This window comes from Elephas maximus, chromosome X (assembly GCF_024166365.1).
Source record: "Elephas maximus indicus isolate mEleMax1 chromosome X, mEleMax1 primary haplotype, whole genome shotgun sequence".
Lineage (NCBI taxonomy): Eukaryota > Metazoa > Chordata > Mammalia > Proboscidea > Elephantidae > Elephas > Elephas maximus.
This window is the reverse complement of record NC_064846.1, coordinates 124,109,922-124,135,422: the sequence shown is the minus strand read 5'-3', so window position 1 is coordinate 124,135,422 and position 25,501 is coordinate 124,109,922. Positions and strand designations below refer to the sequence as shown.

Below are 25,501 nucleotides of genomic sequence, written 5' to 3'. Positions count from 1 at the left end.
GTGGGGAGAGACAGGGTGGTGGAGAGGGGTGAGCAAGTCTCCGTGGCTGGCCCTAGTCAGACCCCTGGGGCCCAATGCCCTGCAGTAAGACATGACAGGGCGAAACAGAAACGCACCAATCGCGGGAGTGGGTTCGTTGTTGCTCATTTAAATAACCTATCCCTGCCCCGCAACAAATTACGGGATTCATTGGTCCAGCTCTTAGATCTCTCACGAATTCTCCTGCTATGTCTGCAGCTGGCAAAGTTAAGCTCATCCTCAACACCAAGCCCATAACTTCTTACCCACCAACGTCAGGCTGATCGGAGAGCCTGGTGGGGTTCTCAGGTGCTGTAAGAGAAGCATTTACTGTGACCAGAGGTACATCTAACCTTACTGTCACACACTTTCTATCAGGAAAAGCTGAGTGGAGCCTGAGGGGGGAAAGGAGGGTATCTGCTAGCCACCCCTGTCCCCCGTCATGGTTTCTAAATACCACTGCCCTAAAGGATTCAGGGCTTTTTAGAGAAATGGCTTATTCTAAGACTGGAGCCGGGAAAGTGCAAGATGAGCTTGGAACATATTGTGCCAGAAAGTAAGGAAGTGCTCAAAGAATGATGTTGTTGTTATTGTTGTTGGGTGCTGTCAAGTTGATTCCGACTCATAGCGACACTATGTACCACAGAAGAAAACGCTGCCCGGTCCTGCGCCATCCTGACAATCGTCGTTATGCTTGAGCCCATTGTTGCAGCCATTGTGTCAATCCTTCTCATTGAGGGTCGTCCTCTTTTCCGCTGACCCTGTACTTTACCTAGCATGATGTCCTTCTCCAGGGACTGGTTCCTCCTGATAACATGTCCAAAGTATGTGAGATGAAGTCTCACTATCCTTGCTTCTAAGCAGAACTCTGGTTGCCCTTCTTCCAAGACAGATTTGTTCATTCTTTTGGCAGTCCATGGTATATTCAATATTCTTCTCCAGCACCACAATTCAAAGGCATCAATTCTTCTTTGGTCTTCCTTATTCATTGTCCAGCTTTCACATGCATATGATGCGATTGAAAATACCATGGCTTGGGTCAGGCGCACCTTAGTCTTCAAGGTGACATCTTTGCTTTTCAACACTTTAAACTGGTCCTTTGCAGCAGATTTGCCCAGTGCAATACATCATTTGATTTCTTGACTGCTGCTTCCATGGGTATTGATTGTGGATCCAAGTAAAATGAAATCAATATGGAATCCTAGAAAATGCTCCAGTAACTCACAGGAAGGTAAGAAAAGAGAAATAGAGACATGAGAAACAGAGGAAACGAACAGAAAACAAATATTAAAAGAGCAGACTTAAACCCTAATGGATCAATAGTTACCTTAAATGTAAATGTTCTAAATTCACCAATTAAAAGACAAAGATTAGCAGAATAGACAAAAAAAAAAAAGAAAAATCACCATCCAACAACATGCTGTCTACGAGAATTCACTTCAAATACAACAAAAGTAGATTGAAAGTAAAAGGATGGTGTCTTAGTTATCTAGTCCTGCTATGATAGAAATACCACAAGTGGATGGCTTTAACAAACAGAAATTTATCTTCTCACAGTTTAGGTGGCTAGAAGTCCAAGTTCAAGGTGCCACTTCTAGGGGTTGGCTTTCTTTCTGTTGGCTCTGGAAGAACGTCCTTGTCTCTACTGAGCTTCTGCTCCTGGACAATCTTCATGTGGCTTGACATCTCTCTTCCCTCATCTCTACTTCTCTCACTTGCTTGTTTAATCTCTGTTATATCTCAAAAGAGATTGACTTAAGATACACCCTACACTAATCCTGCCTCATTAACATAGCAAAGACAAGCCATTCCCAAATGAGATTGTAACTACAGGCATAGAGGTTAAAAAAAAAAAGAGGTTAGGACTTACAATATATAATTTTGGGGAACACAATTCAATCCATAACATTATGGGAAAAGTACGCCATAGAAACATTAATAATTTTTTTTTTAAAAGGCAGGAGTGGCGAGAATTCTGAGGGCAGTAGTTGTTCAGTAGAAGAATTCTCACCTTCCATGCAGGAGATCTAGGTTCAATTCCCAGCTAATGCACCTCATGCAGAGCCACTACCTGTTTGTCAGTGGAGGCTTTCGTGTTGCTATTATATTGAACGGGTTTCAGTGAAGCTTTCAACTCAGATGGACTAGGAAGAAAGGCCTGGCGATTTATTTCTGAAAATCAGTCTATGAAAACCCTGTGGATTACAACAGTCCACTCCCTGTGCATGGGGTTTCCATGAGACTGAGGAGCCCACTCGACAGCAGCTACTAACAAAGACACAATCTTTAAAAGGTTGTGAAAGGCAAAGAAGGTTGAGGAACTATTCCTCATTGAAGAACACTAAAGAGACATGATAACTAAATGCTAAACACAATCCTAAGTTATGTCCTTTTGCTATCAAGGTCATTATTGGGACAATAGGTGAAACTTTAATGGGTTCTGAGGATTAGAGGTTAGTAATATATCTGTTAATTACCTGGTTTTCCTGGTTTTTCTATGGTTATATAGAAGAAGGTCCTTGTTTGTAGAAAATACTGAAGTATTCAGAGATAATATGGCATCAGGTAAAAAAAAACTGTTCAGGGGAAAATAGCTATTTTAAATGTCTTTGCAGCTTTTCTGTAAGCTTGAGATAGTTTTATATAAAAAAATATTTAAACAAAACAAAATCCATTAACCAAAACATACCATGAAGTGTAAGGAAAAACCACAGGCTGGGAGAAGATATTTTCTATGCTTATAACTGACAAAGGGTCAGTGTCTAGAATATAGAATATCAGTAAGAAAAATGATGGATGACTAAATAGAAAATGGGCAATAAATTGTAAACAGGCAATTGACAAAACAGGCAAATAATCAGCCTCACAAATAAAAACTCACGAAGAACCGGGGTAGTAGTTATGCTATTTGTCCAATAATGGGGATTTTCCAATGCTGTGGAAACTACCTTATGAAAAAGTATTGGCTCAAGGATAATGTTCCTTATCATACATATAAAGATGATTTGTAATTAGTATATTCAATGTCATAAATGCATAGGTAAAACTAAGGTATCTGAGAATGGTTTAATCCGCACAGTGATTCAAACCTGTTCAGCAATATCTTTTTACCCAACAGTTTTACAAAATAAATGAGTAACATAAATGTGTATATTAGTTAGCAACCCTTCATTCTGTTGGCACAAAGCCAGGGAGCAAAATTTACTTGTACTATTAATTATTTACATAGACCAAGAGGCAGTTGTTTGAACAGAGCAAGGTTTAAAATCAGGAAAGTTGTGTGTCAGGGTTGTATCCTTTCACCATACTTATTCAATCTGTATGCTGAGCAAATAATCCGAGAAGCTGGACTACATGAAGAAGGTGGCATCAAGATTGGAAGAAGACTCATTAACAACCTGTGTTATACAGATGACACAACTTTGCTTGCTGAAAGTGAAGGACTTGAAGCACTTGATGATGACGATCAAAGGCTCTAGCCTTCAGTGTGGATTACACCTCAACATAAAGGAAACGAAAATCCTCACAACTGGACCAACAAATAACATCATGATAAACGGAGAAAAGATTGAAGTTGTTAGGGATTTCATTTTACTTGGATACACAATCAACGTCCATGGAAGCAGCAGTTAAGAAATACAAACAAGAATTTTAGGCAAATCTGCTGCAAAAAACCTCTTTAAAGTGTTAAAAAGCAAAGATATCACTTTGAGGACTAAGGTGCGTCTGATCCAAGCCATGTATTTTCAATTGCCTCATATGCATGCAAAAGCTGGAAAATGAATAAAGAAGGCCGAAGAAGACGGTGTTGGCAAAAAATATTGAATATACCATGGACTGCCAGAAGAACAAACAAATATGTCTTGGAAGAAGTATAGCCAGAAAGCTCATTAGAGCAAGGATGGTGAGACTTTGTCTTACGAACTTTGGGCCCATTGTCAGGAGGGACCAGTCTCTGGAGAAGGATATCACTCTTGGTAAAGTGGAGGGTGAGCGAAAAAGAAGAAGACCCTCAACGAGATGGATTGACACAGTGACTGCAATAATGGGCTCAAACATAGCAACGATTGTGAGGATGGTACAGGACCAGGCAATGTTTCATTCTGTTGTACATAGGGTCACTATGAGTGGGAATCGACTCAACGGTACCTAATGACGACATTAATTATTTAAAATGATTCTTCTGTAATAAACTGAAGATGAAAGCCTTTTTCTACTTTACCAACTTTGAGTGTTTGATACCAAAATAGCATTTATCAGAGTTTCAAGACATTGTGCCTTTTTCCTATTCAAGTAATGTTCTTTCATGGTTCTAATTTTGGTAGTTTAATTGCCTGTTCTCTGGCACCTTCTTCCTCTACATCTCACTACTTGTAAAATTACAGATATTTAAAGAGTTCTGAACGTTTTCTTCCAAGAAAAATTTTCACTGTTTTCTCTATATGCCATTTTCTGACAAATTCAAATAATTTAAAAATATTTGGAGTTTTGGTTGTTATTAGCTGCCATCAAGTTGGCATCTGACTCGTGGTGATCCCAGAGTAGAACTGTTCCATAGGGTGCCTTAGTAGTTATTTGGAAACAAAAATGAAAATTCAATAGAAACTTTAAATGGACAAAAACAAAAACCAACCTAGAAGTATTAAATTAAAACCAAAACCAAAATCAACAAACAAAAAAAAAACCCCATTGCCATCGAGTTGATTTCAACTCACAGTGACCCTATAGGACAGAGTAGAACTGCCCCCATAGGGTTTCCAAGGAATGGCTGGTGGGTTTGAACTGCCATCCTTTAGGTTAGCAGCCAAGCTCTTAACCACTGCACCACCAGAGCTCCAAATTAAAACTATGGTGAATATCTTTATAAAAGACAATGTCATGGATTGAATTGTATTCCCCCAAAATGTGTGTCAACTTGGCTAGGCAGTGATTCCCAGTATTGTGTGATTGTCCACCATTTTGCCATCTGATGTGATTTTCCTGTGTGTTGTAAATCCTACCTCTATGATGTTAATGAGGCAGGATTAGAGGCAGTTATGTTAATAAGGCAGGACTTAGTTTACAAGATTAGGTTGTGTTTTAAATCAATCTCTTTTGAGATATAAAAGAGAGAAGAGAACAGAGAGACAGGAGGACCTCATACCACCGAGACAGTGGCAGGGGGTGCAGAGCACGTCCTTTGGATCTGGGGTTCCTGTGCTGAGAAGCTCTGAGACCAGGAGGAGATTGATGACAAGTACCTTCTCCCAGAACTGACAGAAAAAGCCTTCCCCTGGAGCTGGCACCCTGAATCTGGACTTCTAGCGTCCTAGGCTGAGAGAGAATAAATTTCTCTTTGTTAAAGCCATCCACTTGTGGTATTTCTGTTATAGCAACACTAGATGACTGAAACAGACAAATTAGAAGACATAAAAGAGAGGTCTGGCCTTAGCTGCTGGGAGATGCTTGGAATGTCCTGCCTGATAGGAGTGTCTTTGTTTGCCTGGGAGCTTTTGCCACCAGTCTAACAGTATGATTTATAATGGGGCTTTGGACCATGCAGCATCAGTTTCACTCCAGAAGGGCTAGACACTAAAGATTATCCATGCAGGCAGTATGTGATCAAGCCCCATTAAAAATTCTGGACATGGAACTGCTGCTGCCACCACCGACGCCGTTGCAGCAGCTGTGGGGACCAGTGCGGGTGGGCAGGCAAAAGGCACTCTTTCCCTGCTAAAAGTTCCCTCGGAAAAGCTACCATCTCCCCTGCCCACCATGGAGGATGAAATTGATTTCACTACTGGAGATGCTGGAGCTTTCGGCACTTAACCAACCCCATGCAGTGCTCAGCCCTGCGCACAAACGGCTTCGTGGTGCTCAAAGGACCACCAAGCAAAATAGTGGAGATGTCAACTTCCAAAACTGGAAAGCATGGTCATGCCAAGGTTCACCTTGTTGGAATTGATATTTTCATGGTGAAAAAATATGAAGATATTTGTCCTTCTACTCACAAAATGGATGCTCCAAATATTAGGAGAATTGATTATCAAAAACTGGTGAAGTTTGTGAGGATCTTAAGTTGCCAGAAGGTGAACTAGGCAAAGACATAGAAGGAAAATACGATGTAGGTTAAGATGTACAGGTGTCTGTAATGTGTGCAATGAGTGAAGAATATGTTGTAGCCATAACCAAAACCCAGTTGACGTCAAGTGGATTCCAACTCCTAGCAACACTATAGGACAGATTAACTGCCTCATAGAGTTTTCAAGGAGCATAGGGTGGATTCAAACTGCCAGCCTTTTGGTTAGCAGCCCTAGCACTTAATCACTACGCCACCAGGGTTTCCTGTAGCCATAAAGCCCTGCAAATAAATGGAATCATGAGGCATGAGCAAACTGTTCAGGTCTGGATCAACTGCAGATGTAAAGTTTGGTTCTAAGTTGTCACCAAAGCTATGGACTTCATAAGCAACCTCATTTCTTTTTAATTGTCTTGAAATTGTGCTGGGTTAGTTTTGCAGGGAATTGGCAATTTAAAAAAAAATCAAGATGTATAATTCTGCTTTTTAATTTTGTAGGTGTCTTTCCTATAACATTCTTGTGGTTTTCAGTATGTGAGTCCAAGAAAAAGACAAGGTAGCTTTAGCAAATGTGCTTTATCTGAGCAAATCATTCCTGAATTTTACTTAAATGATAAATAAACCAGGGTTTTAAATCAAACAATGTAGCATCCAGTGGTACTAAAGTATTACATATAAGTTGAATTGTTCTGCATTGATTTCAGACTTAATATCACAGAATAAACAGATTTATGGATTGGAATTGTCACAAATCTCTAAGATAAACAAAAATCTTGTTATAAAAAATTGTCAGTTACCTTGGTGGCCATGTGCAACCGCCTGTATTATCTTGGTTGTAACATTTGCCAAATTGTCGGCAGACTTAATATAACCTAATATGGTTTTTTAACTTGTTCTTGAGCATCAAGCAGCTAAAGCAAAAGCAGGAATTGATGAAATAAAAGAACTGAACAGAAGATTTCAAAGGGCGTCTCGAGAAGACAAAGTAAAGTATTATAATGACACGTGCAAAGAGCTGGAGATGGAAAACTAAAAGGGAAGAACACACTCGGTGTTTCTCAAGCTGAAAGAACGGAAGAAAAAATTCAAGCCTTGAGCTGCAATAATGAAGGATTCCATGGGGAAAATATTAAACGACACAGGAAGCATCAAAAGAAGACGGAAGGAATACACAGAGTCATTATACCAAAAAGAATTAGTCGATGTTCAGCCATTTCAAGAGGTGGCATGTGATCACCGATGGTACTGAAGGAAGAAGTCCAAGCTGCTCTGAAGGCATTGGTGAAAAACAAGGCTCCAGGAATTGATGGAATATCAATTGAGATGTTTCAACAAACAGATGCAGTGCTGGAGGTGCTCACTCATCTATGCCAAGAAACATGGAAGACAGCTACCTGGCCAACTGGCTGGAAGAGATCCATATTTATGCCTATTCCCAAGAAAGGTGATCCAATCGAATGTGGAAATTATAAAACAATATCATACGCAAGCAAAATTCTGCTGAAGATCATTCAAAAACGGCTACAGCAGTATATCGACAGGGAACTGCCAGAAATTCAGGCTGGTTTCAGAAGAGGATGTGGAACCAGGGATATCATTGCTGATGTCAGGTGGATCCTGGCTGAAGGCAGAGAATACCAGAAGGATGTTTACCTGTGTTTTATTGACTATGCAAAGGCATTCAACTGTGTGGATCATAACAAACTATGGATAACACTGCGAAGAATGGGAATTCCAGAACACTTAATTGTGCTCATGAGGAACCTTTACATAGATCAAGAGGCAGTTGTTCGGACAGAAGAAGTGGATACTGATTGGTTTAAAGTCAGGAAAGATGTGCTTCAGGGTTGTATTCTTTCACCATACCTATTCAATCTGTATGCTGAGCAAATAATACGAGAAGCTGGACCATATGAAGAAGAATGGGGCATCAGGATTGGAGGAAGACTCATTAACAACCTGCATTATGCAGATGACACAACCTTGCTTGCTCCAAGTGAAGAGGACTTGAAGCACTTACTAATGAAGATCAAAGACCACAGCCTTCAGTATGGATTGCACCTCAACATAAAGAAAACAAAAATCCTCACAACTGGACCAATGAGCAACATCATGATAAACGGAGAAAAGATTGAAGTTGTCAAGGATTTCATTTTACTTGGATCCACAATCCACAGCCATGGAAGCAGCAGTCAAGAAATCAAAAGACGCATTGCATTGGGCAAATCTGCTGCAAAGGACCTCTTCAAAGTGTTGAAGAGCAAAGATGTCACTCTGAAGACTAAGGTGCGCCTGACCCAAGCCATGGTATTTTCAATCGCATCATATGTATGTGAAAGCTGGACAATGAATAAGGAAGACAGAAGAAGAGTTGACGCTTTTGAATGGTGGTGTTGGCGAAGAATATTGAATATACCATGGACTGCCAAAAGAACAAACAAATCTGTCTTGGAAGAAGTGCAGCCAGAATGCTCCTTAGAGGCAAGGATGGTGAAACTGTGCCTTACATACTTTGGACATGTTGTCAGGAGGAATCACTCCCTGGAGAAGGACATCATGCCTGGCAGAGTACAGGGTCAGTGGAAAAGAGGAAGACCCTCAACGAGGTGGATTGACACAGTGGCTGCAACAATGAGCTCAAGCATAACAATGATTGTAAGGATGGCGCAGGACCGGGCAGTGTTTCCTTCTGTTGTGCATAGGGTCGCTATGAGTTGGAACTGACCGACAGCACCTAACAACAACAACAATATGATTTTAGTACATGCTTGTGGTTGAGAGAGGAGCATTGCACTATTGGGTGAATATTAGTAAGTTCAGTTGTAAAAAAAACACAAGGGACAGTGGCAAAGAGGATTGGTTAAAGCTATATGTTTTTGTTGGAGGCCTTTTTGTAATCACCATGAAAAACAGAAAGTTGCCTTTTGTGTGTGCTTTTAACTTTTGTTTTATATTTCTCTGTGTGTCATTTATGTATATAGAAGAGTAACCTGCTTTACAGGACACTATGCAGTGCTTTATTTCAACCCCATTGAACAAGTGTTGGTATTTATCAGTAATTACTCCTTTCTAAGCATTTTTAAGTACATATTTTGACATTAAAATATTTGTCAGACAAAAACTGGAAATTCTTATTTTAGATTAATTTGGAAGGTTTGCTAAATTTATGTGCGTTTTTCCCAAAATGAAATGAAAGTAAATCATGGAAGAAATGTTACTCTATGTTATAATTATTATTTACTTTAAGAAGTATATACATTTTTTGATTGTCATGTGGTTTAATTCGGTTACTGGTATGAAACACAACTAGGAAAAAATTCTATAAACAGAGTTATTTTAAAAGGTGTTTTAGTTGATACCGCTGCATTTCTGTTTCATCTTTTGGATATGTATATCTTATTGCCAAATCTAGACATTGTTACAGTGTTTGTGAAGACCTTAGACTCAATAACAATCATTATATGGGAGTCAAATGTAGGACAAAATCACTATTTCTGTAATACCTTGATCATCTTAAGACTGGTTGTGAGACCTCTCCCAACATGTCTTGACCTCTAAATGGCCTTTGTTCCTGTCATCTAGAGGAAAATATATGTTGCTGTAACTGATCTGATCAGTGACTGGAAATAGCATTAGGAGCGGAAAATCCCATGGTTTTAGTTGCTTAATTTGTGCATGCTTTAAAATCTTGTACTCGCCTCAGCAAACCCATTTGGGGAAGAAGCAAGATACTTTTAATTTAAAAAGTATGAGGAGGAGAGAAGAGGAGAATCCTAGAGCACAAGAAATATTGTGGTTGTAGTACATCATTTTTAGTGTAACATTTTATTTAGCTTTTGCCTACCTAAAGCACAATTAGGAATTAGACTAAATTCTTTCCAGTATTCTGTTTAAATATCTACTACATACTGCTCAAGTTTTTGTTACTCTGTAATGCATATCTTACTTGCTACTGGTTGGCATTGTTACCCACAGAAATTCTAGAAAGTTATCATCAGTCTATGCTGCTTGCTGGCCATTCACGTGGCTCTAGTTAACCATACTAGTATTCTGGCTTAATATTTATTCTGGATTAGCATGCCCTTGTTCTTCCTAACTTGTCAAACTTCACATAAATATATGTTCAATTGCAACGTAAGGGTGTACAAATTATAACAATGCATCTATGTCTTCATATCTTGAATGGCAAAAGCTATTTATGCATAAATATTTCATTTTGTATACTATATTAAATGTAAATACTCTTCTGACTTATAATAATATGTATAGATTTTAAAGATATAGGACTGTTTATTTTCATGTAAGTCAATGGATGTTTCTCTAGAACAAAGTATTTCATTTAGTAAAGTTTTATAAATTGTATTAAAAGGTAGCAGGAAACATTTTTTAACATAGAACAGAAGTGACTTCATTTTATTTGACATCAGGGAACTGTTAAAAGTTGATCTTCAGTATTTGTTGTACTTTTTTGTAGCAAATGCTAAATATCTCTAGTTACCATATATAGAATATAGACTGTCATGTTGATAGATTATACAGTAACGCACCATTTTTGTCTGCAGGCATTTTACCAGTTTATGTACAGTATTATATTACTAGGTCAAATGTATGTTTCTTCCTAGAACAACGCTTTATTGCTAATGTGACAGACTTTGTTGTATCTTCTTTGCTACAAAGTTGTATACCCTGTGAAATAGGCAATCGTTGCTACATTGACTTAGCATTTCATCATAAACATAATTACGATGCTTCTTTCACACTCCCCTCCAAGGGCTGCCAGTCACTTAAGAAACTGTTGCTAATGAAGCTCTAGAATCGGTTTCCAATTATGGTACATGCTTCTGTACTAACGCTTTATATTACTTACCAAAACTTCCTGCAGCTAGAACATACTATCTTTAATAGGAGATGCTGCAGTAAAATGCTTAGTCTATACAATTTGGGAAAACGGTTTTTCATTATAGCACAATATGAGTGTGTGCATGCGCACATACAGCTTTGTATGTTTGTTCTTTTTTCAAAGTCCTTCCAACTCTTAAAAGTACTGTAGTCTGATAGTGCCTCAAAATGTTGGTAACTTTTTTTTTTTTTTACAGCTTTTCCAGAATTTGTTTTTGTACTTTAAGAGTTCTCAACTAGATATTTCTAGTTGAGCTGTAATTTGAATGCATTGTTGTCAGGGTTGTTTGTGCTAAGAGCTGAAGTTTCATTATTTTAAAGCTAACTGCCTGAAAGTATATTGTAAAATTTTCCCAAATTGTAATACAGTGATACTTACAAATAAAAAATCCTTAATATCAGTGTACTTTTTTTACATGCTAAGTATTCTAGGGGAAAAAAATGGAAACATTAGTAACATCTGTACTGGAATCTTGCCATATTTTTTCACTTTAGAATAGAATTTGGTAGTCTTATCTTGGAACCCTAACCTTAAAAGTATTCCTTTGACATGGACTCCAAAGATAGTTTTAGAGCCAGACATTAATGTAGTGGTTCTTAAACATATTTAGGGACAATAAATAGAAAATTCATAATGCCCTTTTGGGTATATTAAAATGTTTACATACTGAGTTCTATAATATGAACTAGGAAAACATTTACTATGAGATAATGTAGCTCTTGAGCAGTATAAGAGCAAAACTATGGGCATACTTCCGTTATAGAACAAGCTATTGAACTAAGTATGACCAGCAGTTTCAGATTCTCTAATATTATTTAGGCATACTATTTCATAGTTTTCAAGCCTTTTTTTTTTTCTGCTAGCAATCCAACAAGTAGTAGGCAAAAAAGGCTTAAGACAAATTTATAGTGGAATATCTTAAAATCGAAAGAATTCAATCTATTAACTTTAATCTATTACTTTTTTTCTCTGAATTGGTTATGTTGTTATTGTCAGGTGCTGTTGGGTCGGTTCCAACTCACTGGGACCCTAAGCACAACAGAAAGAAACACTGCCCGGTCCTGCGCCATCCTTACAATCATTGTTATGCTTGAGCTCATTGTTGCAGCCACTGTGTCAATCCACCTCGTTGAGGGTCTTCCTCTTTTCCGCTGACCCAGTACTCTGCCAGGCATGATGTCCTTCTCCAGGGAGTGATCTCTCCTAACAACATGTCCAAAGTATGTAAGATGCAGTCTCCCCATCCTTGCCTCTAAGGAGCATTCTGGTTGTAATTCTTCCAAGACAGATTTGTTCGTTCTTTTGGCAGTCCATGGTATATTTAATATTCTTCGCCAACACCACAGTTCAAAAGCGTCAACTCTTCTTCTGTCTTCCTTATTCATTGTCCAGCTTTCACATGCATATGATGCGATTGAAAATACCATGGCTTGGGTCAGGCGCACCTTAGTCTTCAGTGTGACATCTTTGCTCTTCAACACTTTGAAGAGGTCCTTTGCAGCAGATTTACCCAATGCAACGCTTTGTTTGATTTCTTGACTGCTGCTTCCATGGCTATTGATTGTGGACCCAAGTAAAATGAAATCCTTGACAACTTCAATCTTTTCTCTATTTATCATTTATTGCTCATTGGTCCAGTTGTGAGGATTTTTGTTTTCTTTATGTTGAGGTGCAATCCATACTGAAGGCTGTGGTCTTTGATCTTCATTAGTAAGTGCTTCAAGTCCTCTTCATTTGCAGCAAGCAAGGTTGTGTCATCTGCATAACGCAGGTTGTTAATGAGTCTTCCTCCGATCCTGACGTCCCGTTCTTCTTCATATAGTCCAGCTTCTCGTATTATTTGCTCAGCATACAGATTGAATAGGTATGGTGAAAGAATACAACCCTGACGCACAACTTTCCTGACTTTAAACCAATCAGTATCCACTTCTTCTGTCCAAACAACTGCCTTTTGATCTGTGTAAAGGTTCCTCATGAGCACAATTAAGTGTTCTGGAATTCCCATTCTTCGCAGTGTTATCCATAGTTTGTTATGATCCACACAGTCGAATGCCTTTGCATAGTCAATGAAACACAGGTAAACATCCTTCTGGTATTCTCTGCTTTCAGCCAGGATCCATCTAACATCAGCGATGATATCCCTGGTTCCACATCCTCTTCTGAAACCAGCCTGAATTTCGGGCAGATCCCTGTTGATATACTGCTGTAGCCATTTTTCAATGATCTTCAGCAAAATTTTGCTTGTGTGTGATATTAATGATATTGTTCTATAATTTCCGCATTTGGTTGGAATTGGTTATATAGCGTCATTATTTGATTTTAGCGGGGAACATTTGGATTAATTTATGGAACACAGATGTTCTGTGGGAACATGACTTGAAGTCACTATATTATTTAATGTTTTCCATTAAAAAAAATCTTAACATCAACTTTACCACCAAGGGAGGTCAAGTGCCTGAAAAGTGCTAGATACTTCTATCTAACAACCACATTTTCCTTATGCAAAATGCATCTTATAGCAAGACGTATCAGGCTTTCACCTGCTAGAAAAGTACTTGTTGCCAAACTTTTCTATCCACGATTGTCCCCCACCCCTTCCTTAGAACAGGTAGAAACCTACTCTAATAGAGAGTTTTTTGTTTGTTTGTTTCTTTTAAATAAAAAGTCTCTACAACTATTTCTCAGTATTGGTAGCCTTAGGTTTATCTGAGTTCAAGACTGTACTTCTTAAATACTCGGAACACTAAACTATATTTAGTGATGACTGTACAACTTGTCCTAAGTCACAGTTGTGATCTTTCTTGAGAGGAATTCTTTACTGTGGTTAACATCTACTATCAATAAGCACTCTTGTGCTTGTTACAAAGTATAATGTAAGTATTAGTTCTGTACTACTATAATGAAAATGACTTACCCACCCAACCCAGAAAATGACTAGTTCTATATTATTATGTACTTTTGAAATAAAAAAGTCCTCCTCCCTCAAAAAAGAAAATAGTTGAAATCGCATTGTCTAATACAGTGGCACTTTATTAGTAATAATTTTATTTGTTCTCAGTGTAGGAGAACTCTTGCATTTACCTACAGAGACTCATGTTTTAGCGAAAACTTTAAACTTGCAAGATAGGTAATATGGGTATTATAATTGTGTATTTTACATTTAAAAAGTTGCAAAATTCAAATGTTAAGACTTTGGCTATACTAAAATAATTGTTGAAATTCTTTAAAATGAAATGGTAAACTCATCAGTTACAATTTTTGTTACATTAAAATATATTTGTTAACTTCTTTAGTTACGTTAAATAAAAATAAAGTTAATTTAAAAAAATTCTGGACATCAAGGCTCAAATGAACTTCCCTGGTTGGCAATACTCTGTGTGTATTGTCACACATGTGTCTAGAAGGAATTAATACTTGCCATGACTCCACAAGGAGCAAACAACTAGAAACTCTGCATTCGAATCCCTAACAGTCTCTGCCCTACGCATCTCTCAACTTGGCTGATTTTAATTTGTATTCTTTCCCTGTAATCAACCTTAACTGTAAGTAGAATAGCTTTCAGTGAGTTCTGTGAGTCCTTCTAGTGAATTATCGAATGTGAAGGTGGTTTTGGGAAGCCCCAAAACTTGAAATTGGTGTCAGAAATGAGAACCATTTCCCGGACTGTTCCCTACAGCTTCACAGTTAGCTAACTCTTGCAGGCCTCGTAAAAATTTAATTGTTTGTGTGTAGTTCTGATCATTTTAGTATTCTTATACCAACATTTTTTAACAAAAAAAGACATCAGTGAGTACTTACTGCTCTGCACTTATTTGTATTCACTGAGCAACAAAATAATGGCATCTTTCCAAGTTACTGCATTCTTTTTTTTTAAATAATTTTTATTGTGCTTTAAGTGAAAGTTTACAAGTCAAGTCAGTCTGTCACATATAAGCTTATATACACCTTACTCCATACTCCCACTTACTCTCCCCCTAATCAGTCAACCCACTCCCTCCTTCCAGTCTCACCTTTCGTGACGGTTTTGCCAATTTCTAACCCTCTCTACCCTCCCATCTCCCCTCCAGACAGGAGATGTCAACACAGTCTCAAGTGTCCACCTGATACAAGTAGCTCACTTCTCATCAGCATCTTTCTCCAACCCATTGTCCAGTCCCTTCCATGTCTGATGAGTTGTCTTCAGGAATGGTTCCTGTCCTGGGCCAACAGAAGGTTTGGGGACCATGACCGCCAGGATTCTTCTAGTCTCAGTCAGACCATTAAGTCTGGTCTTTTTATGAGAATTTGGGGTCTGCATCCCATTGTTCTCCTGGTCCCTCAGGGGTTCTCTGTTGTGCTCCCTGTCAGGGCAGTCATCGGTTGTGGCCGGGCACCATCTAGTTCTTCTGGTCTCAGGATGATGTAAGTCTCTGGTTCATGTGGCCCTTTCTGTCTCTTGGGCTCATAGTTATTGTGTGACCTTGTTCTTCATTCTCCTTTGATCCAGGTGGGTTGGGACTGATTGATACTGCATTCTTTTTAATGGACCTATTACTATCTCATTTTATGGAAGTCTATAATGTGTTGTTGGCAAAGAATATTGAATATACCATGGACTGCCAAAAGAATGAACAAAGCTGTCTTGGAAGGAGTACAACCAGAATGCTCTTTAGAAAGCAAGGATGGTGAGACTGTGTCTTACATACTTTGGACATGTTGTCAGGAGTGATCAGTCCCTGGAGAAGGACATCATGCTTGTTAGAGGGTCAGCAGAAAAGAAGAAGACCATCAATGAGGTGGATTGACACAGTGACTATAACAATGGGCTCAAGCATAACAACGATTGTGAGCATGGCGCAGGACTGGGTGGTATTTTGTTCTGTGGTATATAGGGTTACTGTGAGTCAGAACCGACTTGAAGGCACCTAATAACAACAACAAAATAATGTATTTAGATATTATCTTCTTTTGTTAATCTCTTAACTAACTAGGATATACAAGGAGCAGATAAGTAGCCTACACCAACATTTATAATGCCTAGAGATTCATATCTAAGGTTTTCAAAGCACCTAATCCAATGGCTCATGACATCTTCTGTGCCAACATATTGCTGGAAACAGGTGATTCTGAGAAGAGAACTGCTGAGTCACAGCATATTTTGCACCACCCTCACGGTGGATGTGAAGGTTAATATTAAATAAACAAAAGTTAATTAAGATTGAGAATTATATAGTTTTGCTTTCCAGAGGGATGATAAAACATGTATCATTTTAGTAACTAACTTTTAAAAATAAACTTAACACATCAATATATTTCATATGTGGCTAACAATGAGAGGGGGAAATGAGTGTTCTTATTTGATGACCTAAATATTGTATCTCTCAAGCACTTTCCAACTTGTGTGCAATATCGAGGAGCCCTGGTGGTGCAGTGTTAAGTGCTTGGCTGCTAACCAAATCCACCAGCTGCTCCATGGGAGAAAGATGTGGCAGTCTGCTTCCATAAAGATTTATAGCCTTGGAAACCTTATGAGGCAGTTTTCTTCTGTCCTATAAGGTTGTTATGAGTCAGAATGACTCAACAGCAATGAGTTTTTTTTTAATACAATATCAAATGAATACTTAATAGTTTTCTTTGGTTTTCAGAATTTTTTCCCTATTTTCTCTATAGCTTGTCTCTTTTCAGAAAATTTCCTGGATGGAATTTTTCATATAGCCCAGCAGAGGGCCCTTTGTTATGAGCCTTGATCAGGCATCCACAAAAGACACTACAAACACCAATCCAGAAATCAGGAATGAGAACTCCTATTGTCCCCCCGCCCCCGCCCCCAGAGTATCAGGTTCCAGTTACAGCTGGTCTGGTAACAACAGATGATGTCTATACTTCCTTTTCAGTCAACCCAGAAACCCAAAAGGACTAAGTAAATGTGATTTCTAGGAATAACTAGTGGCTTGGGAAAATATTGTCATTAAGTGAATTAACATGAGAGTATTTTACATTTCAGTTTTTCTTCCCCTGAGATTACTATTCTTATTTTAAAATGTATTTGAAAGATATATAGACATACAGCATAAATGCTTAGGAAAAATACATTAAAAAGGTTATATCACAATGGTAAACAATGATTATTATTTTTTTAATTTTATTTATTTTGTTGTTGAGACTATACAGAGCAAAACATACACTAATTCAACAGTTTCTACATGTACAATTCAGTGACATTAATTGCATTCCTCAAGTTCTACAAACATTCTCACCCTCCTTTTCTTAGTTGTTCTTCCCCCATTAACATAAACTCACTGCCCCCTAAGGTTCCTATCTTTGAATTATTGTTGTCACTTTGATCCCATATAGATAGTTCTTGAAAGAGCATAGTGCTGAAGGCAGACATTTTTTACTAGTTAAGCTAAACTATATTGTTTGGTTTCAAGAAGACATCAAGGGATATTTTTGGTTTAAGGCTTAAAGATTATCTCAGGGCAATAGTTTCAGCGGTTCATCTAGCCTCCATGGCTCCAGAAAGTCTGGAGTCCATGAAGATTTGAAATTCTGTTCTACATTTTCTCCCCTTTGATCAGGATTCTTCTATAGAATCTTTGATCAAAATGTCCAGTAACAGTAGCCAGGTACCATCCAGTTCTTCTAGTCTCATGGCAAAGGAGGCAGTTGTTCATGGAGGCAATTAGCCACACATTCCATTTCCTCCTCTTATTCCTGACTCTCCTTCTTCTTCTGTTGGTCCAAGTGAATAGAGACCAGTTGTTGTACCTTGGATGGCTGCTTGCAAGGTTTTAAGACCCCAGGAATTACACAACAAACTAGAAGGTAGAACGGAAGCACTAAAGACGATATCAGGCCAGTTAGCTGGGATATCCCATGAAACCATGACCCTAGACCTCCAAACCAAGTAACCAAATTCCATGCCGTGTTTGGTTGTACATAAGCAGCCACAGAAGCTACTCTTTTTTTTTTGTCGTTGTTTTAAATACGTCTATCACACAACTTTTACAGGTGTATAACTATTGACAGCAATAATCAGCTGTGCAATTTTTCCATCACTGTAAACCGAAACTCAGTACTCCATAAGCAATAACACCTCCCCCTTTTTCCCATGTTAGTTATCTAGGGCTGCTATAACAGAAAGACCACAAGTGGATGGCTTCAACAAAGAGAAATATATTCTCTCACAGTCTAGGAGGCTAGAAGTCTGAATTCAGGCATCAGTTCCAGGAGAAGGCTTTTTCTCTTTTGGCTCTGGGGGAAGGTCCTTGTCATCAATCTTCCCCCTGGTCGATGAGCTTCTCAGCACAGGGACCCCGGGTCCGAAGGAAACACAGCCTAATCTTGTAGATTGAGTCCTGCCTCATTAACATAACTACTGATAATCCCACCTCATTTACATCATAGAGGTAGGATTTACAACACATAGGGAAATAACATCAGATGGCAAAATGGTGGACAATCACACAATATTGGGAATCAGGGCCTAGCCAAGTTGACAGATATTTTGAGGGACACAATTCAGTCCATAACACCCCCTCTCTCCTGCCCTGGTAACCGCTAATAAACTTTGGTCCTTACACATTTGCCTGTTCTTGTCTTCTTATATAAGTGAGGTCATACAATATTTGTCCTCATGTGATTTACTTATTTCACTCAGCATAGTATCTTCTAGCTGCATCCATAATGTAGCATGCATCAAGACTTCATTTCTCCTACTGGCTGGGTAGTATTGTATGTATGTACCACATTTTGTTTATCCATTCATCTGTTGTTGGGCATTTAGAGAAAATATTTTCATGTTTCCACATGATTAGGTTTTTCTGAGGAAAGAAACCTGGGTTAAAAGACAAGCCTTGGAAATTAGGGGGTGATTAGGTAATAGGAGACTATCTGGAGAGATTTCAAAGTGAGGAAGAGGTTAAGTGCTCGGCTGCTAACTGAAAGCTTGGCAGTTCGAACCCACCATCTGCTTCACAGGAGAAAGATGTGGCAGTCTGCTTCCCTAAAGATTTTCAGCCTTGGAAACCCAGCACCACCTATTGAAGAGACTCTTCTTTTCCCATTGAATAGACTTGGCACCCTTGTCAAAAATCAGTTGACAAAAATCAGTTGTGTGGGTTTATTTCTGATCGTATTCTTAGCCCATTTTTTAATTGGGTTATTTGTCTTTTTGTTGTTGAGCTTTTGCAGTATCACGTAGATTTTAGAGATCAGAAATGTCATAGGTAAAAACTTTTTCCCAGTCTGTTGGTAATCTTTCTACTCTTTTGGTGAAGTCTTTGGATGAGCATAGGCGTTTGATTTTTAGGAGCTCCCAGTTATCTAGTCTTTCTTCTGATGTTTGTGCATTGTTAGGAATGTTTTGTACACTGTTTATGCCATGTATTAGGGCTCCTAGCATTGTCCCTATTTTTTCTTCCATGATCTTTATCGTTTTAGATTTTATATTTAGATCTTTGATCCATTTTGAGTTAGTTTTTGTGCATGGTTTCGGGTATGGGTCTTTTTTCATTTTTTTGCAGATAGATATCCAGTTATGCCAGCACCATTTGTTAAAAAGACTGTCTTTTCATCAGTTGAAGGACCTTGGGCCTTTGTCAAATATCAGCTGCTCATATATGGATAGATCTATGTCTGGATTCTCAATTCTGTTCCATTGGTCTATGTGTCTGTTGTTGTACCAGTAGCAGGCTGTTTTGACTACCGTGGCGGCATAATAGGTTCTAAAATCAGGTAGAGTGAGGCCTCCCACTTTCTTCTTCTTTTTCAGTAATGCTCTACTTATCCGGGGCCTCTTTCCCTTCCATATGAAGTTGGTGAATTGTTTCTCCATCTCATTAAAAAATGTTGTTGGAATTTGGACCGGAATTGCATTGTATCTACAGATTGCTTTCAGTAGAACAGACATTTTTACAAAGTTGAGTCTTCCTATCCATGAGCAAGGTATGTTTTTCCACTTATGTAGATATCTTTTGGTTTCTTGCAGTAGTGTCTTGTAGTTTTCTTTGTATAGGTCTTTTACAACTCTGGTTAGATTTATTCCTAAGTATTTTATCTTCTTGGGGGTTACTGTAAATGGTATTGATTTGGTGATTTCCTCTTCAACATTCTCTTTGTTGATATAGAGGAATCCAGCTGATTTATGTATGTTTATCTTGTATCCTGATACTCTGGTGAACTCTTCTATCAGTTTCAGTAGTTTTCTTGAGGATTCTTTAGGGTTTTCTGTGTAGAAGACCATGTCATCTGCAAATAAAGGAGCTTTTACTTCTTCCTTACCAATCTGTATGCCCTTTTTTTCTTTTTCTAGCCTAATTGCTCTGGCTAGAACCTCCTTATCAAGGAAACTCCTTCCCTGTTCTGGGTACACAGTAAACTTTCTGTTCTGCACATATGTGCACCACATGGCACCTAGCCAACCCTATTTTTATATCTATTCCCAGCAGAAATGGAATGATATCTCTCACCTGAGCACGAGAAGGGTGCGTCAGCTGAGGGGAGTGACCCACTGGCTGTGTAATTGTGCCCATATAGTTGAGGCTGACTTCGTATGTTCTCTATGTGAGTAAAGCATTGTTCTATGCACTACCTATGTATAATTGTGCTTCTTTTGGCAACCCTGGATCTTGGACCTTGGCTCGACAGTTTGGTGCTGTGACTTGGCGCAGTGAGCAGGGTCTATAGATTCACACAAAGCTTCAGTCTACAGCGAAATGGGCGCATTTTGAATGAAGATGTAAATAGAAAAAATTCTTTAACTCAGCTATTGTGGATTGAATTGTGTACCCCCCCAAAAAAAATCTGTTGTAAATCCTAACCCCTATATGCAGGAGCCCTGGAGGCGCAGTGGTTAAGAGCTTGACTGCTAACCAAAAGGTCGGCAGTTCGAATCCACCAGCCGCTCCATGGAAATCCTATGGGGCAGTTCTACTCTGTCCTATAGGGGCATAATGAGTCGGAATTGACTCGATGGCAATGGGTTTTTTTGTTTATATCCAGGAGTGGACTATCTAATAAGCAAGGTAAGCATGGGCTTATGTGTGCTTACTTACTAATCTGTACTGAACAATTTCACATGGGGTTCACCACATACCCATGTGAAATTGCTCACTACAGATTAGTAAGTAGACACAAGTAAATCCAGGTTTACCTTGCTTACTGGGTCACCCGCCCCTGTCAGGGATGGTAAATTTGAAAAGAGGCTTTGATTCTATAGGAAGGTACTACAGGGTTGGGAGAGAGACAAATGCCAGCCATACTTAGCAGCAAAACCTTTGATGTGGTGAAAACATGAAATTGTTCACTACCAATTAGTAAGTAAGCACAAGTAAACTGTGCTTGCCTTGCTTATTGGATAATCCATTCCTGCCTATACCTGAGGTTATAATCCCATTTGGAAATGGGTTTTCTTTGTTATGTTAAGAGGCCATATCAGTGTAGGATGCGTTTTAAGCCAATCACCTTTGAGATATAAAAAGAGATTAGACAGAGAAGCAAGCAGAGATGGGGGAAACAGATGCCAAGCCACGTGAATATCACCAAGGAGCCAAGCAACAGAAGCTGAAAGGAGACAAGGACCTTCCCCCAGAGCCGATAGAGAGAGAAAGCCTTCCCATAGAGCCAGCACCCTGAATTTGGATTTCTAGCCTCCTAAATTGTGAGAGAGTGAACATCTGTTTGTTAAAGCCACTCACCTGTATTTCTGTTATAACAGTACTAGATAACTAAGACACCAGCAGACATTTCTATTCGTTTGTGTAAATACTAAGGTTCTGAAATCTGAAAACATGCTCATTGATAAAAAAAAAAAAATATGCTGCTCTGGAAATGTACAGATTTTGTCTGAATTAAAACTTCATATTGAGGCTAAAAAATGGTTTTCAATCATCTTAACCTTTTTTGTTTCTTATACTTTTGTATGACAAATTTTAAGATTAATCTCAACAGAAACATTTTGTATCAGATTAAGATACTTGCACCTTTTTGAAACAGAAAATGTTAGTGCAATATAAATTACTAGAGCTCTGTTGAAATCGCCCTTTCACTAGTGCTACCAGAGGGCCGGCACCTTAGGAAACACTTGATACAGTAAAGCCCCCTAGGTTTAGCAGAGTCGATGGTTTTAAAAGTCTTAAAACTTTAATATATAAAATAACTTGCTTGAACAAAACAAGAGACTGGAAGAGAAAGAGAGATCAAAAGAGACAGAGAGGTAGACAATCACAATAAAGTATTAGGTTACGATGGACTACAGAAAGGACGTTTTTTTAAATTTTTATTGTGCTTTAAGTGAAAGTTTACAAATCAAGTCAGTCTCTCACACAAAAACTTATATACACCTTGCTACATACTCCCAATTACTCTCCCCCTAAATGAGACAGCCTGCTCCCTCCCTCCACTCTCTCTTTTCCTGTCCATTTCACCACCTTCTAACCCCCTCTACCCTCTCATCTCCCCTCCAGGGAGGAGATGCCAACATAGTCTCAAGTGTTCACCTGATCCAAGAAAGCTCACTCCTCACCAGCATCCCTCTCCAACCCATTGTCCAGTCCAATCCCTGTCTGAAGAGTTGGCTTTGGGAATGGTTCCTGTCCTGGGCCAACAGAAGGTCTGGGGTCCATGACCACCAGGGTCCTTCTAGTCTCAGGCAGACCCTTAAGTCTGGTCTTTTTATGAGAATTTGGGGTCTGCATCCCACTGCTCTCCTGCTCCCTCAGGGGTTCTCTGTTGCGTTCCCTGCCAGGGCAGTCATTGGTTGTAGCCAGGCACCGTCTAGCTCTTCTGGTCTCAGGTTGATGTAGTCTCTGGTTTATGTGGCCCTTTCTGTCTCTTGGGCTCATAATTACCTTGTGTTCTTGGTCTTCTTCCTTCTCCTTTGATCCAGGTGGGTTGAGACCAATTGATGCATCTTAGATGGCCGCTCGCTAGTGTTTAAGACCCCAGACGCCTCTCTCCAAGGTGGGATGCAGAATGTTTTCTTAATAGACTTTATTATGCCAATTGACTTAGATGTCCCCTGAAACCATGGTCCTCAAACTCCTGCCCATGCTACGCTGGCCTTCGAAGCATTCAGTTTATTCTGGAAACTGCTTTTTGTTTAGTCCAGTTGTGCTGACCTTGCCTATATTGTGTCTTGTCTTTCTCGTCACCTAAAGTAGTTCTTATCTACTATCTAATTAGTGAATACCCCTCTCCCACCCTCCCTCCCTCCCCCTTCTCGTAACCATCAAAGAATACTTTCTTCTCTTTTTAAACTATTTCTTGAGTTCTTATACAATATTTGTCCTTTTGCAGCTGACTAATTTCACCCAGCATAAAGCCTTCCAGATTCCCCCATGTTATAAAATGCTTCACAGATTCGTCACTGTTCTTTATCGATGCGTATTATTGCATTGTGTTGTTGTTGTTGTTAGGTGCCGTCGAGTCGGTTCTGACTCATAGCGACCCTATGCACAACAGAATGAAACACTGCCCGGTCCTGAGCCATCCTTACACTCGTTGTTATGCTTGAGCTTATTGTTGCAGCCACTGTGTCAATCCACCTTGCTGAGGGTCTTCCTCTTTTCCGCTGACCCTGTACTCTGCCAAGCATGATGTCCTTCTCCAGGAACTACTTTAGGTGTCCTTCTCCAGGGACTGATCCCTCCTGACAACATGTCCAAAGTATGTAAGACACAGTCTCACCATCTTTGCCTCTAAGGAGCATTCTCGCTGTACTTCTTCTAAGACAGATTTGTTCGTTCTTTTGGCAGTTCATGGTATATTCAATATTCTTTGCCAGCACCACAACTCAAAGGCATCAATTCTTCAGTCTTCCTTATTCATTGTCCAGCTTTCTCATGCATATGATGTGAATAAAAATACCATGGTTTGGGTCAAGCGCACCTTAGTCTTCAGGGTCATATCTTTGCTCTTCAACACTTTAAAGAGGTCCTTTGCAGCAGATTTACCCAATGCAACGCGTCTTTTGATTTCTTGACTGCTGCTTCCATGGCTGTGGATTGTGGATCCAAGTAAAATGAAATCCTTGACAATGTCATCTTTTCTCCATTTACCATGATGTTGCTCATTGGTCCATTTGTGAGGATTTTTGTTTTCTTTATTAACATAAAGGTGTAATCCATACTGAAGGCTGTGGTCTTTGATCTTCATTAGTAAGTGCTTCAAGTCCTCTTCACTTTCAGCAAGCAAGGTTGTGTCATCTGCATAACGCTGATTGTTAATGAGTCTTCCTCCAATGCTGATGCCCCGTTCTTCTTCATTTAGTCCAGCTTCTCGTATTATTTGCTCAGCATATAGATTGAATAAGTATGGTGAAAGAATACAGCCCTGCCGCACACCTTTCCTGACTTTATACCAATCAGTATCTACTTCTGTCCAAACAACTGCCTCTTGATCTATGTAAAGTTTCCTCATGAGCACAATTAAGTGTTCTGGAATTCCCATTCTTCGTAATGATGCACACAGTTAAATGCCTTTCCATAGTCAATAAAACAGAGGTAAACATCCTTCTCTGGTATTCTCTGCTTTCAGCCAGGATCCATCTGACATCAGCAATGATATCCCTGGTTCCACGTCCTCTTCTGAATCTGGCTTGAATTTCGGGCAGTTCCCTGTCGATATACTGCTGCAGCCGTTTTTGAATGATCTTCAGCAAAATTTTGCTTGTGTGGGATATTAATGATATTGTTCTATATTTTCCACATTCGGTTGGATCACCTCTCTTGGGAATAGGCATAAATATGGATCTCTTCCAGTCAGTTGGCCAGGAAGCTGCCTTCCATATTTCTTGGCATAGATGAGTGAGCACCTCCAGCACTGCATCTGTTTGTTGAAACATCTCAATTGATATTCCATCAATTCCTGGAGCCTTGTTTTTCGCCAATGCCTTCAGAGCAGCTTGGACTTCTTCCTTCAGTAACATCGGTGATCATATGCCACCTCTTGAAATGGTTGAACATCGACTAATTCTTTTTGGTATAATGACTCTGTGTATTCCTTCCATCTTCTTTTGATGCTTCCTGTGTCGTTTAATATTTTCCCCATGGAATCCTTCATTATTGCAACTCGAGGCTTAAATTTTTTCTTCTGTTCTTTCAGCTTAAGAAACGCCGAGTGTGTTCTTCCCTTTTGGTTTTCCATCTCCAGTTCTTTGCACGTGTCATTATAATACTTTACTTTGTCTTCTCGAGACGCCCTTTGAAATCTTCTGTTCAGTTCTTTTACTTCATCAGTTCTTTCTTTTGCTTTAGCTGCTCAATGTTCAAGAGCAAGTTGCAGAGTCTCCTCTGACATCCCTCTTGGTCTTTTCTTTCTTTCCTGTCTTTTCAATGACCTCTTGCTTTCTTCATGGATGATGTCCTTCATGTCATTCCACAACTTGTCTGGTCTTCGGTCACTAGTGTTCAATGCCTCAAATCTATTCTTGAGATGGTCTCTAAATTCAGGTGGGATATACTCAAGGTCGTATTTTGACTCCCGTGGACTTGCTCTGATTTTCTTCAGTTTCAGCTTGAACTTGCATATGAGCACAGTCGGCCCCT

General features: G+C 39.2%; 1 pseudogene; it reads left to right on the top strand.

Moving 5' to 3' along the window:
• The first annotated feature begins 5,772 nt into the window (after nt 1-5,772).
• On the top strand, nt 5,773-16,702 carry LOC126068783 (eukaryotic translation initiation factor 5A-2-like; annotated as a pseudogene).
• Nucleotides 16,703-25,501: the final 8,799 nt, after the last annotated feature.